Source organism: Oncorhynchus clarkii, chromosome 4, assembly GCF_045791955.1.
Source record: "Oncorhynchus clarkii lewisi isolate Uvic-CL-2024 chromosome 4, UVic_Ocla_1.0, whole genome shotgun sequence".
In the NCBI taxonomy this organism is placed as follows: domain Eukaryota; kingdom Metazoa; phylum Chordata; class Actinopteri; order Salmoniformes; family Salmonidae; genus Oncorhynchus; species Oncorhynchus clarkii.
In genome coordinates, this window is record NC_092150.1 from 28,849,669 (window position 1) to 28,863,180 (window position 13,512).

At 43.2% G+C, this 13,512-nt stretch overlaps 1 protein-coding gene across 1 annotated transcript in view; it reads right to left on the bottom strand.

The window, feature by feature from the left end:
• LOC139406689 (protein furry homolog-like) overlaps positions 1-13,512 on the bottom strand; it is a 90,003-nt gene that overhangs the window by 69,742 nt on the left and 6,749 nt on the right. The window contains exon 2 of the mRNA XM_071149607.1: positions 8,188-8,260. The gene's annotated coding sequence lies outside the window, so the exon portion shown is untranslated. The remainder of the gene's footprint in view (positions 1-8,187; positions 8,261-13,512) is intronic.

The following is a 13,512-nucleotide window of genomic DNA, read 5'->3' on the forward strand; positions in this document are numbered from 1 at the left end:
GACCAGTCTTGGTGGGGAATTAGTGAGAAGTGGAAGGGGTGTGTAAAAACAGAAGCGGCAGATCAGAGAGACTGGATGTTCTGGCGCTCACCTCTCTTAGGAGGCTTTTATTTACAATATTAAACAGGTGCAGGACGATAAACTTAGTATAGAAAATAAAAACAGGATGTTGACAAAGAATAAATCTAAGATATTCTAGGTATAAACTGTTCCGGCAACAACTCTTTACCTATTACAAAACTCAGGTATGGCTCTACTCTAGCCAACCTGTTACCTGCCCAGCCTGCTCTCCCCCAGGCAAAGGCCAACTGACCACCTAAAGTACTCCTTCCAGGAACTCCCTTCAGTTAGGAACGTTCCATCATTATAGCCCCGAAACACATTTTACCATAAATGCTTAATTTCCTATGGACATATAACACCATAAAAGCAACAGTTTTACATAAGCCCAGACTTAATTAACTTGTGCCATAACTATTTATTTAAGTCACACAATACACATTCATTAAGTAATTTCCCCCTGGGATAATTCATCACTTTAGTTGTTCCCATAAACCAATAAAATGTTCCTCTGACTCGTAGACTAATTTGCGTAATGCACACCGGCACTTCAACAAGAAACAGCGCGGCGCTTCAAGACAAACAATTTAGGTAGGTTAAATTATATGATTATTCTCTACCAACACGTCTATCGTTACCGTAATAATATATTTCACATTGCTAGAGCATGTACGTTTAAATGGGCGACTTTATATACGGTAGAAACATGGTTAACAAGTTACATTGTTTTAATAACTGGCGTACACAAACACTCGACTTTGGCGCCTTACGTCACCGTATTGTTGGCAAACGGAATGCGCAAATCTAACCAACATTCTCTTTTGTTTCAGGATTCTTGGCTATATATTGAGATACAATAAAGAATCTCTCCAACCAATAATTTTTTCAGTGTCATTGTTTATGAGCCACGGACATGCGTTCCATGACAGGATGACTCTACCCTCCGGGTTGTCTGTGTATACTGATAATCCTTATCGCCCAGTGAACTGTCATATGGTACTAAACATACACTTGGCTAAACTTGGGCGGTATACCGTATGCCGGGGTATTTGTAAATAGCCAGGGGATGGTTTTTCAATCATGTCAAAACTGTTTTTAAGTTCATCAATAAATTGTAATGTTTGTAGCTACTGTAAGTAAATACCTGCAAGCGACTTGTGCAATACGTTTAGAGAAATATAGCGTTCTTCATTTCACCCGTCACATTATGAAGCTTACTGTAGTTCCCCAGAATTTTTGAGCCAGTCGTGTTAGTTTGTAAATAGCACAACGGGAAAAAGCAGGAGCAGGTGAGTCCAGCTGTGTATTGACAGGGGTTGCGTTTTATATTGAAAGTCAACCGTGTTGTTTTGTTTCAAGAGTGATCAGGGACGTGCAACTATAGTTTTCATTCACAGAAAATACATTAGTGCAACACATTCGGCAGAAAATAGCTTAATTGTCAGACGACAACAGAAGTGCAACACGATTTGGCTGGCAGCCACACAAGTAAATGAGCTTACAATGAATGTAAAAGTATTTGGCCACCATATTTCTGTTTATCATAGAATGAATGTAACCAGCTATCTTTCATAATGTTTTGCTTAAAGTTCATCTTGCATTTTACCTGAGAAAAGTAGGCTGATGACAAAGAGAGAAGTACCAGAGAAAATTAGACTGGCTACAAAGAGAGAAGTACCAGAGAAAAGTAGGCTGGCTACAAAGAGAGAAGTACCAGAGAAAAGTAGGCTGGCTACAAAGAGAAGTACCAGAGAAAAGTAGGCTGGCTACAAAGAGAGAAGTACCAGAGAAAAGTAGGCTGGCTACAAAGAGAGAAGTACCAGAGAAAAGTAGGCTGGCTACAAAGAGAGAAGTACCAGAGAAAAGTAGGCTGGCTACAAAGAGAGAAGTACCAGAGAAAAGTAGGCTGGCTACAAAGAGAAGTACCAGAGAAAAGTAGGCTGGCTACAAAGAGAGAAGTACCAGAGAAAAGTAGCTACAGTCAGAGCTGTCTTTTGATAGAATGCCTTTGTGAATTCTCAGAGTGGAGAAGCGCAACTGAATATTACATTGTTTAATGCTGCAGAAATAACACTAAGAAGCAGTTTAGATAATTCTGAGTTTTATATTTTTTTCCTGCGTGAAAAACAAAGAATTCTGCGTTAGGGCGAACCCTGAGTTTAACTTGCTAGTTATCGAAGTGGCTGATTTAGTAAGGTCACGGGGCATTCTATTGTGTTAGCTTTCTGCCATGTTTGAGATGTCAAAGCCCTTCGAATGAGTTATCTGTACAGCTGCCACTTCAGCTTGATTTCCTTGCGTTTTTCTCCGCTCTATTCTGGGCTCTTCTGCTCCTCCCCTGTCTACTCTGAGCATAGTAGGCTTTCCCGTTGCCCTAGCGACTCTCAAATTCCACAGAGACACAGTACTATTCGGTCTTCAGACAAGCATGTGTCAAAACATTGTTCATTTGCTCGTCAACTTTAAAATATATATTTTTATTATTTATACAAGTTTTTCCTCATTGAGATAAAATATATTTTAAGAGAGACCTGGTCCTACCTAAATGTATAATTTTATAAGCCGGATTGCCTGTCTTTGCAATTAATTTATTTTCGTTTGTGCTCGTTAGCATATTTAGCTAGGAGCCTAAATGCAAATTAGCTAATGTGCTAATGTTGTTAGCATTCATTTTGGGATGATTATTATTTATTTTTTTTGGGGGGGGGGGGGCCTTGTGTACTGAACCGTAAATCCCAGTCAGAGAGGACGATGTGAGGCTATGCAAATCTGGATACTGCCCAACCCTACACTTAACACTTTCCAATCCCATCGTCTCGCACACGCTTTAATAAACGTTAGCTAGCGCTAGTTGGTTGTACCTGCAAAAACTCCAGTATTTTACCTCCTAAGCTTGTTCTCCATCCATCTCCATCTTTAAAATAGGGAGTCAATGTCATCAGCACTTATTTTCATGACTGATTAAAACCCTCTCGCTCATGCTCTTTGTCTCTCTGCAGCAGACATATACAGTAGTGAGCAATATGTTTTGGAACATCAAATTGCAATATCGAATCATAATACATACAGCATCGTGAGAATCGCAATACATATCGGCACCGGAACTAGAATATCGTATCGATCGGTGTTCCCTGGCAATTCCCTAGACAATATCCATAGTATTAGAGTACCGTTGCTCTATAGGTTACTAAATATACACTGCTCAAAAAAATAAAGGGAACACTAAAATAACACATCCTAGATCTGAATGAATGAAATATTCTTATTAAATACTTTTTTTCTTTACATAGTTGAATGTGCTGACAACAAAATCACACAAAAACTATCAATGGAAATCAAATTTATCAACCAATGGAGGTCAGGATTTGGAGTCACACTCAAAATTAAAGTGGAAAACACCACTACAGGCTGATCCAACTTTGATGTAATGTCCTTAAAACAAGTCAAAATGAGGCTCAGTAGTGTGTGTGGCCTCCACGTGCCTGTATGACCTCCCTACAACGCCTGGGCATGCTTCTGAGGGATCTCCTCCCAGACCTGGAGGATCCGCCAACTCCTGGACAGTCTGTGATGCAACGTGGCGTTGGTGGATGGAGCGAGACATGATGTCCCAGATGTGCTCAATTGGATTCAGGTCTGGGGAACTGGCGGGCCAGTCCATAGCATCAATGCCTCTTGCAGGAACTGCTGACACACTCCCGCCACATGAGGTCTAGCATTGTCTTGCATTAAAAGGAACCCAGGGCCAACCGCACCAGCATATGGTCTCACAAGGGGTCTGAGGATCTCATCTCGGTACCTAATGGCAGTAAGGCTACCTCTGGCGAGCACATGGAGGGCTGTGCGGCCCCCCCAAAGAAATGCCACCCCACACCATGACTGACCCACCGCCAAACCGGTCATGCTGGAGGATGTTGCAGGCAGCAGAACGTTCTCCACGGCGTCTCCAGACTCTGTCACATGCTCAGTGTGAACCTGCTTTCATCTGTGAAGAGCACAGGGCGCCAGTGGCGAATTTGCCAATCTTGGTGTTCTCTGGCAAATGCCAAACGTCCTGCACGGTGTTGGGCTGTAAGCACAACCCCCACCTGTGGACGTCGGGCCCTCATACCACCCCCATGGAGTCTGTTTCTGACTGTTTGAGCAGACACATGCGCATTTGTGGCCTGCTGGAGGTCATTTTGCAGGGCTCTGGCAGTGCTCCTCCTGCTCCTCCTTGCACAAAGGCGGAGGTAGCGGTCCTGCTGCTGGGTTGTTGCCCTCCTACGGCCTCCTCCACGTCTCCTGATGTACTGGCCTGTCTCCTGGTAGCGCCTCCATGCTCTGGACACTACGCTGACAGACACAGCAAACCTTCTTGCCACAGCTCACATTGATGTGCCATCCTGGATGAGCTGCACTACCTGAGCCACTTGTGTGGGTTGTAGACTCCGTCTCATGCTACCACTAGAGTGAAAGCACCACCAGCATTCAAAAGTGACCAAAACATCAGCCAGGAAGCATAGGAACTGAGAAGTGGTCTGGTCACCACCTGCAGAACCACTCCTTTATTGGGGGTGTCTTGCTAAATGCCGATAATTTCCACCTGTTGTCTATTCCATTTGCACAACAGCATGTGACATTTATTGTCAATCAGTGTTGCTTCCTAAGTGGACAGTTTGATTTCACAGAAGTGTGATTGACTTGGAGTTACATTGAGTTGTTTAAGTGTTCCCTTTATTTTTTTGAGCAGTGTACATGCATCGCATAGATATTCAAACAGAACAGTTTAACTCAATAGGAATTGCCACAACATGGATGATGTAGCCCATTTAGAGAGCCATTATCAAGAAAGTAAATTTTCTGCTGATTCGTCATCACCACACCTATTGTGAGCGGTTTAGTTTAGCCAATGGTACGAACACCTCCCTCTGAGCACCCGCTACCAACCTGATCTGAGAACAGCTGTGACAGATGAAGCTCATCCCATCTTGTGTAAAACAACTTAAAATAGAACAAAGATGGCTCTGTGTATCACAATCTGATTTCTACGGTTTTGAAAGCTGTGCAATAGACAGGTACAGTGCCTACTGATGCAGGTTTACTAAGGTCAGCTGTATTAGTGTTCAGCAGGACAGAGCCTTGGGTTAGAGTTCTGGCACAGTAGGAAGTAAATAGGAAGTGCTCACATCCTTTGGTGCAGCGTGAGAACAAGTTGAGGTGGTGTAATGGTTTCAGTACCACCCCAGCGTACCCCCCGTGTAAGTGCTAAAGCTGCTTTCTGTCAAATCACCCACACCCCACACAGAAAGTTTGTTTTTTTAAGAATCCAGAAATATCAGCCAAAACACTTTGTCTTGTTCTTCACATTTGACTTTTCAGTTACATTCAGTACTAACCACATAACGTGTTTTGCTGTGTAAGAATAAAGCTGCAGTGTGGCATGGATACAAGCCAAATAAAGGACAGGAGTGGTGTGTCCTGGGATGTCTTAGTCAACTAGCATTACAGCAGCCCTGCCCTCCAGAGGCCAGTCAGTAGACTGCACTGCCAGCACAAAAAGCATTGAGCAGAGGAGCTGATGAAGGAGCTTTTGCGCTGAGCTCACTCTCAAGGCTCGGTCTAATCCCTTTAAGAAGAGGGTCCTTTGCTCAGGGAGTAGAAACATGATGAAATCACCAAGATGATGCTGCAAGTTCTTCAGACCTAGACTTTCACAATATCTATGTTGCATTAGTGTGACTAGGGGTTATGTACAGTAGTACTGATTTCAGTCTAACCAAGTGATTAGTTCACAGAATAATTGAACTCCCAATCTTCACAGAAAACATTGGCAGATGAACCTACATCCAAAGCCGAGCCGGAGGGAGACATGAATTATTGGGATAATTTTGTTTTGGTACATTGTGGTTCTAATCTAGATGTTTTTCCAATGCAGATATACACAGAGTTGACAAAACATTAGGAACAACTTCCTAATGTTTAGTTGCACCCCATTTGCCCTCAGAACAGCCTCAGTTCGTCAGGGCATGGACTCTACAAGGCATCGAAAGCGTTCCACAGGGATGCTGACTCCAATGCTTCCCACAGTTGTGTCAAATTGGATGGATGGCCTTAGGGTGGTGGACCATTCTTGATACAGACGGGAAACTGTTGAGTGAAACGCAGCGTTGCAGTTCTTGACACAAACCGGTGTGCCTGGCAGCTACTACCATCCCCCGTTCAGAGGCACTTAAATCTTTTGTCTTGCCTATTCACCGTCAATGGCACAGATACACAAGCCATGTCTCAAGGTTTAAAAATACCTCTAATCCGTCTCCTCCTGTCCATCTACACGGATGGAAGTGGATTTAACAAGTGACAACAATAAGGATCATAGCTTTCACCTGAATTCACCTAGTCAGTCTATGTCATGGAAATATCAGTGCTCCTAATTGTGTACACAGTGTATGTAAAAAACCAAAATGAATCTGACAGAAAACAGATAAAAATAACAGATGAATAGTTGAAAGATTGCACGAAAGAGACCGACTGAGCTGAGTAGAGGATTGGAAGAGAGAAAGAAGCCAGTTAGGCCTAGAGTGAGTGAGAAAGCCAAGTGATCAGTGAGATCGTCATCACTGGACCAGGGCAGTACAATGGCCAGTGGAGGTGGCTGCAGTGTGGAGAGGCCAGGTCAGCGCTGCTGCAAAGTTAAAACAATAGCCCAGTGCAGGAGGCCCAAATCCCAGTCAGCCCTGGGGAATGTGAGCGAGGAAACTCAGGGAACAATGCGCAAGGGTTCCTACGCCTCCCTGGATTCCGCCCCGACGCTACTCAGGCCTCAGGCCTGCTTTCACGCCTGAGAAAAACAGGAAAACTGCCGGGGCCGGGCCGTCTCAGATTGTACAGCGCTCAAACACTTGGCTACACTCGCAGATAGACAAAAGGTCATTCAATGAGTGGAGTCCTGAGGATGACCCTCCTGTTATGTGAGAACGGAGCTGTGCTCCCTCCACGTGACAGAAACCCAGCCAGCTAGTCCACTTGACCTGATCCCAAACAACAGCTGGAGTAGGTTGGGTAAGGACAGTTGCTGTACGCCCTCCCGTGGTCTGGACAAAAACTACAGGAGTTGATAAAAGGAGCTTTGCGCAGTCAGAAAACACAGTCTGACATGACACACCTTTGATGCCGGTCTCAGCAGTGAATCACCTCCTGCTACTGCAACACTTCTCCAATGCCTCTGGCCTTGCCCCTTCACCTTGGGGGGGGGGGGGTCTTTGAAACCAGGCAGTCGCCATGTTGCCTCTCTTTGAGGTAGTTGTTAGGCCTGCCCACAGGCAACATGGTTGTCATTGCTGGGGAACGTGAGAATGTCACTTAACCAGCCCCTGGGTCACAATCACACACGTTTCGGTCTTGGCCAATCACCACTCAGAACTAACAAGAGGGCTTCAAATTACCAGCTAGAGGCCAGAGTGTTGCACAGCACTATAAAACTGGTAGATTAAAGTGAACATAACCTAACAGCTCCCTTCCAGCTCTGCTACATTACTGCTTGCTCAAGAACCAATAAAAGAGTGCAATCTAAAAGGTCAAACTTATTCTATTGATATGTTGCAGGAACCAACGTGCTCCTCTATGTCCTGCAGAGACGTGCCCTTGCATACCTTGGCGTTTCCATGCTATCAGACAAGCACGGCAGTGCACACTTAGCCCGAAAGGAACCCGTCAACAACTTTCACTGATCTATCAAGAAAGAGACTCATACGACACAAAGGAAATGATACAAAGAACAGAACTCTTTCTTCGTGTGTTCTGTCTAATGGTGGTAGAGTGTATCAGTGTCAGACTGAGGTGACATTTCTCATGTCACACAGCTGACAGACAACACCTAGTTCACAGCCTAGAGTCAAAACCACTGCCAGTGAGATTGTTTGGCAGCCAGGCACTTGTCAAAGTGCCCAAAACATCTATGCCACTTCCTAATATAGTGTTTAAAGCCCAGAGAATTAAAGGAATATTTAAACAAATAACTACAATTATTATTTCAGCCATAATAATCTTTCCCAGTTCCCACACTGCTTAGCTCTGAGCTCATGTAACAGCCATGTAAGAAAATCACAGTGCAAACAGCTCCTGCTAAACCTGTGTAATGTTACGTACCTTAAGGCCATAGAGCAGTGGCTGTATTGGGGCAGTCAGGAAGGAGAGGTCCCAACGATGTCAGTGCACAAGACTGTGAAACAAATCATTCAATTAGTTACCACACCAGTCAATCACCCACAGAGATGCATCCTGTAACAACCTCCTATACAGTGCATTCGGAAAGTATTCAGACCCCTAGACTTTTTCCACATTGAGGAAAACTTAACAATCTATACCCCATAACGACAAAGTGAAAACCGGTTTAGAAATTGTTGCAAATGTATTAATACAACACAGAAATACCCTATTTAAATAAGTATTCAGACCCTTTGCTATGAGACTCGAAATTGAGCTCAGGTGCATCCTTTTTCCATTGATCAGACATTCAATGGAAACTGTCAGAAGACCTCTAACTTCACAGCACATCAGTATTTAAAAAGGTAGCAAAACAAACTCATTCACACACACACTCACAGTGGAATGAGGCATCTTACTCCAAAACGCACAGACAAAAATGCTTCGCACACACACTGACAGACCTGTGAATAATAGATTAACTTCCTGTTACAGCTCAGACCGCAACACCGGAAAGGTGTGTTACCAGACCACAGACAGAACAAGTGGAGCAGAGAATAAGACCATAAAGGCCCTTTTTACCTCACTGGGTTGGGGAGTAACGGATTAGGGTAAATGCACCTATTATGCCCTCCAAAATCTAAGTTTAGATATTTCTAACATATACTGCCCCACTTTTTGTAAGAAAAGTATATATAAAATTAAAGATGAACCTCGCATGTAAGGTTGACTTTACAAAAAAAAAAAAAAACTCTTGGTGTACAAGTGTGATTCGCACTGAGTGGACTGAACCATTGTGGAGGCCGTGGGGATGGCCATCAGACCGGTGCTTCTGAGACAGGTGCTACTGAAATTGAATATGGTTATATTACATAAGAACAATGGTACGACACTAATACAAAATATTATTTTATAACAAATGTGCTTTCTCCCTCATTGGATCAGTGTGCTGTTGAATTGGTGCCTTTTCCTAGACCATGATGCTATGTGCACAATAGCAAAGTTACCCGGCCTATCGGTTTTTAGAACAATGCCCCGGAAGCAGCAGCAGAGCTGGGATATGAGAAGGCAGCCCTTGCCTTGTCTAAGAAAAGTGAGGAGAGGAAACCCAAACTTAAAAATTGGGTTTATAATCAATAGCCTAACTGTTAGATGCGCCTGGCTTTATAAAATCAGAAGTAATCTACAGAAGTAAGAGAGATCCTGCTGCTGTTGCCGGTTGTTTAATAGCCTACTGATTCTGTCAGCAACAAACCTCACGTAACATGTCAAGTAAACAGTTTCACAAATTCGGCTGTTTTTAAAATCTTTTCTTCTGTAATAAAAGGCTTTGTTCCAAATGGTCAGAAAAATAATATTTATAATGATGCTCCTTTTTCTTTCTCATGATATGTCATCATTAGTAGGCTTAGTACAGCACCCTTTATAACCACCATCAATATGTAGGCCTAAGAGCACATCCTACATAGTCTTAATTTGGAATGCACAATATAAAAAATATATATACACATTTAAAAAAAGTGAACATATCGGAATCGGCTGATATTAACTAAAAATGCCAACATCGGTATCGGCCGATGTCTAGTTTAACGCCGATGTGCAGAAGCGATGTCAAAGCTGACGTGCATACCTATATAACATGATGTAATGACACCACATAAAATCTTGCACAACACAGCATTCCTAACCTAGCCCACAACGTCTGGGGTGTGGAAAGAGTAAGAAAATTTCAGCAAGAAAACTCAAAGGCGAAATCCATTAAAGCAAAGATAATGGAATTCATTGCCCTTGACAATCAACCGTTCTCTGTCGTGGGTGATGTTGGCTTTCGCCGACTGGTCGAGCACTGGTATACACTACCAAGTGTGCCATTTGTCAGATGTTGCCCTACCGGAGTTACACAGTAATAGCGTCACTGCTATTAGCTTCACGACATAGATACTATGGAACACCATTTGAGTCTTTGCGTGTCAAAAAAGATACAGTAACACAGTCAAAGCTGTACAAAAAACAGTCTGCAAACAAGCAAACACAGGCCACGAATGATGTGTTTACAATACCCCGTTAGTAATAAAGCATAATTTGTTTGACCACAACTTCTGGGGTACCTAGCTAGCACCAATTACAACCAGTCTGAAAACAATGACCAGTAGAAACTGCAGTCATTTTCATTATTCTTAGCAATATTTTAGGAATCCTTGAGTAAGTATTAGCTAGGTTGCCACTTGTTCACCTATTGAAATTGAACTTCAGTTCATGAAAATAAATAGCTAGCCAGCTACTTAACCCTGTTGCCCAAAGCTAACGTTACAAGCAGCCAGCTAGCTTCATCTGGCTAGTGAGGCTCGACCGGAACGGGTTGTGAAGCTAGCCACAATAAGGATTAGGTACAATAGCGGAATTTGGAGTTTGCCTTCAAAATAAAAGTATCTCTTTGAATTTGATGCAAATTCATACAAATTGTAGAATTTTATTTTGAAGGCTAACTGCAAAGTCCACTATTGTGGCTAATCCTTATTGTGGTGAGCTTCACATAGATGGGTCCAACCACCATTAATCAAATAAGAACGGTCTTCTACATTAGGGTAATTTTAGATGACACCTAGCTATATAATTAACTAGCTAGCTATAGCTACTGAAACATGTCATTTTGCTATGCTTTTGGGGAAGAACATTGTTTGCATCCATGAGCTAGCTAGCTTTAAAAAATATAAAAAAAATTATGACCAGCACTGTTGCGCGAGACAACTTGACCAGCATCATGAATTGTTGTGACATGAAATACGAGTGATAGTGTAATCAATGTGTAATAACTACGAGAATAAACAAGTATGAACACGTTAAATTATGTGACGTGCAATCATATTCAGGTCCTGATTGGTCAACAAGCTTATTTGACACGCAAAGACCAAAACGGCGTTCCATAGAAATCCTGGTTGAGAATGAAACGACAGAACAACAAAACAGCACAGCAAGTAAGTGAAAGAAATAGGTTTTGATTATGTTTTACTGGTAATGGGGACATACGTAAATGCCAACAAAATAACTTTTTGGACAGTGTGGTGTGTAATCTTTATTTACCTTGGCAAATCAGTTAAGAACAAATTCTTATTTACAATGATGGCCTACCCCGGACGACGCTGGGCCAATTGTGCGCCGCCCTATGGGACTCCCGAATAACGGCTTGATGTGATACAGCCTAGATTCGAACCAGGGACTGTAGTGATGCCTCTTGCACTGAGATGCAGTGCCTTAGACCGCTGCATCCATGTGTGTGTGCAACTAACTATTTAACTGTACTAGAACACTTAAAAGGAAGCTAAAAAAAATGTAATAAATTGGTTATCAGTATTGTTTTTTTAGCCAGGGGGGAAAAAATCTGATATCAGTACCAGCCAAAAATGTCATATTGGTGCTTACTTAGGCCTATATTCAACTTCTATAAGCCACTGTATCAATCAAATCATTTGTTCATGTCATCACGCAGCATATGCGTCATTCATGATTTTAAATGCAAATCAAGCATTTTAGTTTTAAAATAAAGTAAAGTGAGTCTTGAATAAATAGCTTACGCAGTGCGAGCTGTGCCACCAGAGACTCTGGGTTCGAGCCCAGGCTCTGTCGCAGCCGGACGCGACCGGGATGTCCATGGGTCGACGCACAATTGGCCTAGCGTCGTCCGGGTTAGGCCGGTAGGGATATCCTTGTCTCATTGTGCATTAGCAACTCTTGTGGCGGGCCGGGAGCAGTGCACGCTAACCAGGTCGCCAGGTGCACGGTGTTTCCTCCGACACATTGGTTGGATGCGCGCTGTGTTAAGACGCAGTGCGGCTTGGTTGGGTTGTGTTTCGGAGGACGCATGGCTTTCGACCTTCGTCTCTCCTGAGCCCGTACGGGATTTGTAGTGATGAGACTAGATGCTAACAATTGGACACCACGAAATTGGGGAGAAAAGGGGGCAATTTTTTTTTTATTAAATAAAAAAATAATAAATAGCTTAAACAATAAATAAACCGTTCCATTTTGGAAATTGCATTCACAAACAAAAGTTGGGTAATGTAATTATGTGCATGAGCACAAAGCATCATTTTTGTCCCGTCCGAGTCTGCCATGCCAGTAATTTAGTAATTTTTACATGACAGGAGTGTAACATTTCCATCCAGAAAATAAAAAAAAAATGGACAGGTGTGCGCAAGAAAAATGTATCGACTCAAGCATAAACTAAACCCAGTAAAAAAAATAAACGTCTCTTTTTCAGGACCCTGTCTTTCAAAGATAATTCGTAAAAATCCAAATAACTTCACAGATCATCATTGTAAAGGGTTTAAACACTGTTTACCATGCTTGTTTAATGAACCATAAACAATTAATGAACATGCACCTGTGGAATGGTCGTTAAGACACTAACAGCGTACAGACGGTAGGCAATTAATATCATAGTTAGGACACTAAAGAGGCCTTTCTACTGACTGAAAAAACACCAAAAGAAAGATGCCCAAGGTCCCTGCTCATCTGTGTGAACGTTCCTTAGACATGCTACGAGGTGGCATGAAGACTGCAGATGTGGCCAGGGCAATAAATTGCTATGTCCGTACTGTGAGACACCTAAGACAGCGCTACAGGGAGACAGGACGGACAGCTGATCGTCCTTGCATTGGCAGACCACGTGCAACAACACCGGCACAGGATCGGTACATCACACCTGCGGGACAGGTACAGAATGGCAACAACAACAACTGCCCGAGTTACACCAGGAACGCACAATCCCTCCATCAGTGTTCAGACTGTCCACAAAAGACAGAGAGGTTGGACTGAGGGCTTGTAGGCCTGTTGTAAGGCAGGTCCTCACCAGACATCACCAGCAACAACGTTGCCTGTGGGCACAAACCCACCGTTGCTGGACCAGACAGGACTGGTAAAAAAAAAGAAAAAAAAAAGTGTTCACTGACGAGTTGCGGTTTTGTCTCACATGGGGTGATGGTCGGAGTCATGTTTATTGTCAAAGGAATGAGCGTTACACCGAGGCCTGTACTCTGGAGCGGGATCGATTTGGAGGAGGAGGGTCTGTCATGGTCTAGGGCAGTGCGTCACAGCATCATCGGACTGAGCTTGTTGTCATGGCAGGCAATCTCAATGCTGTGCGTTACAGGGAAGACATCATCCTCCCTCATGTGGTATTCTTCCTGCAGGCTCATCCTGACATGACCCTCCAGCATGACAATGCCACCAGCCATACTGCTCGTTCTGTGCGTGATTTCCTGCATGACA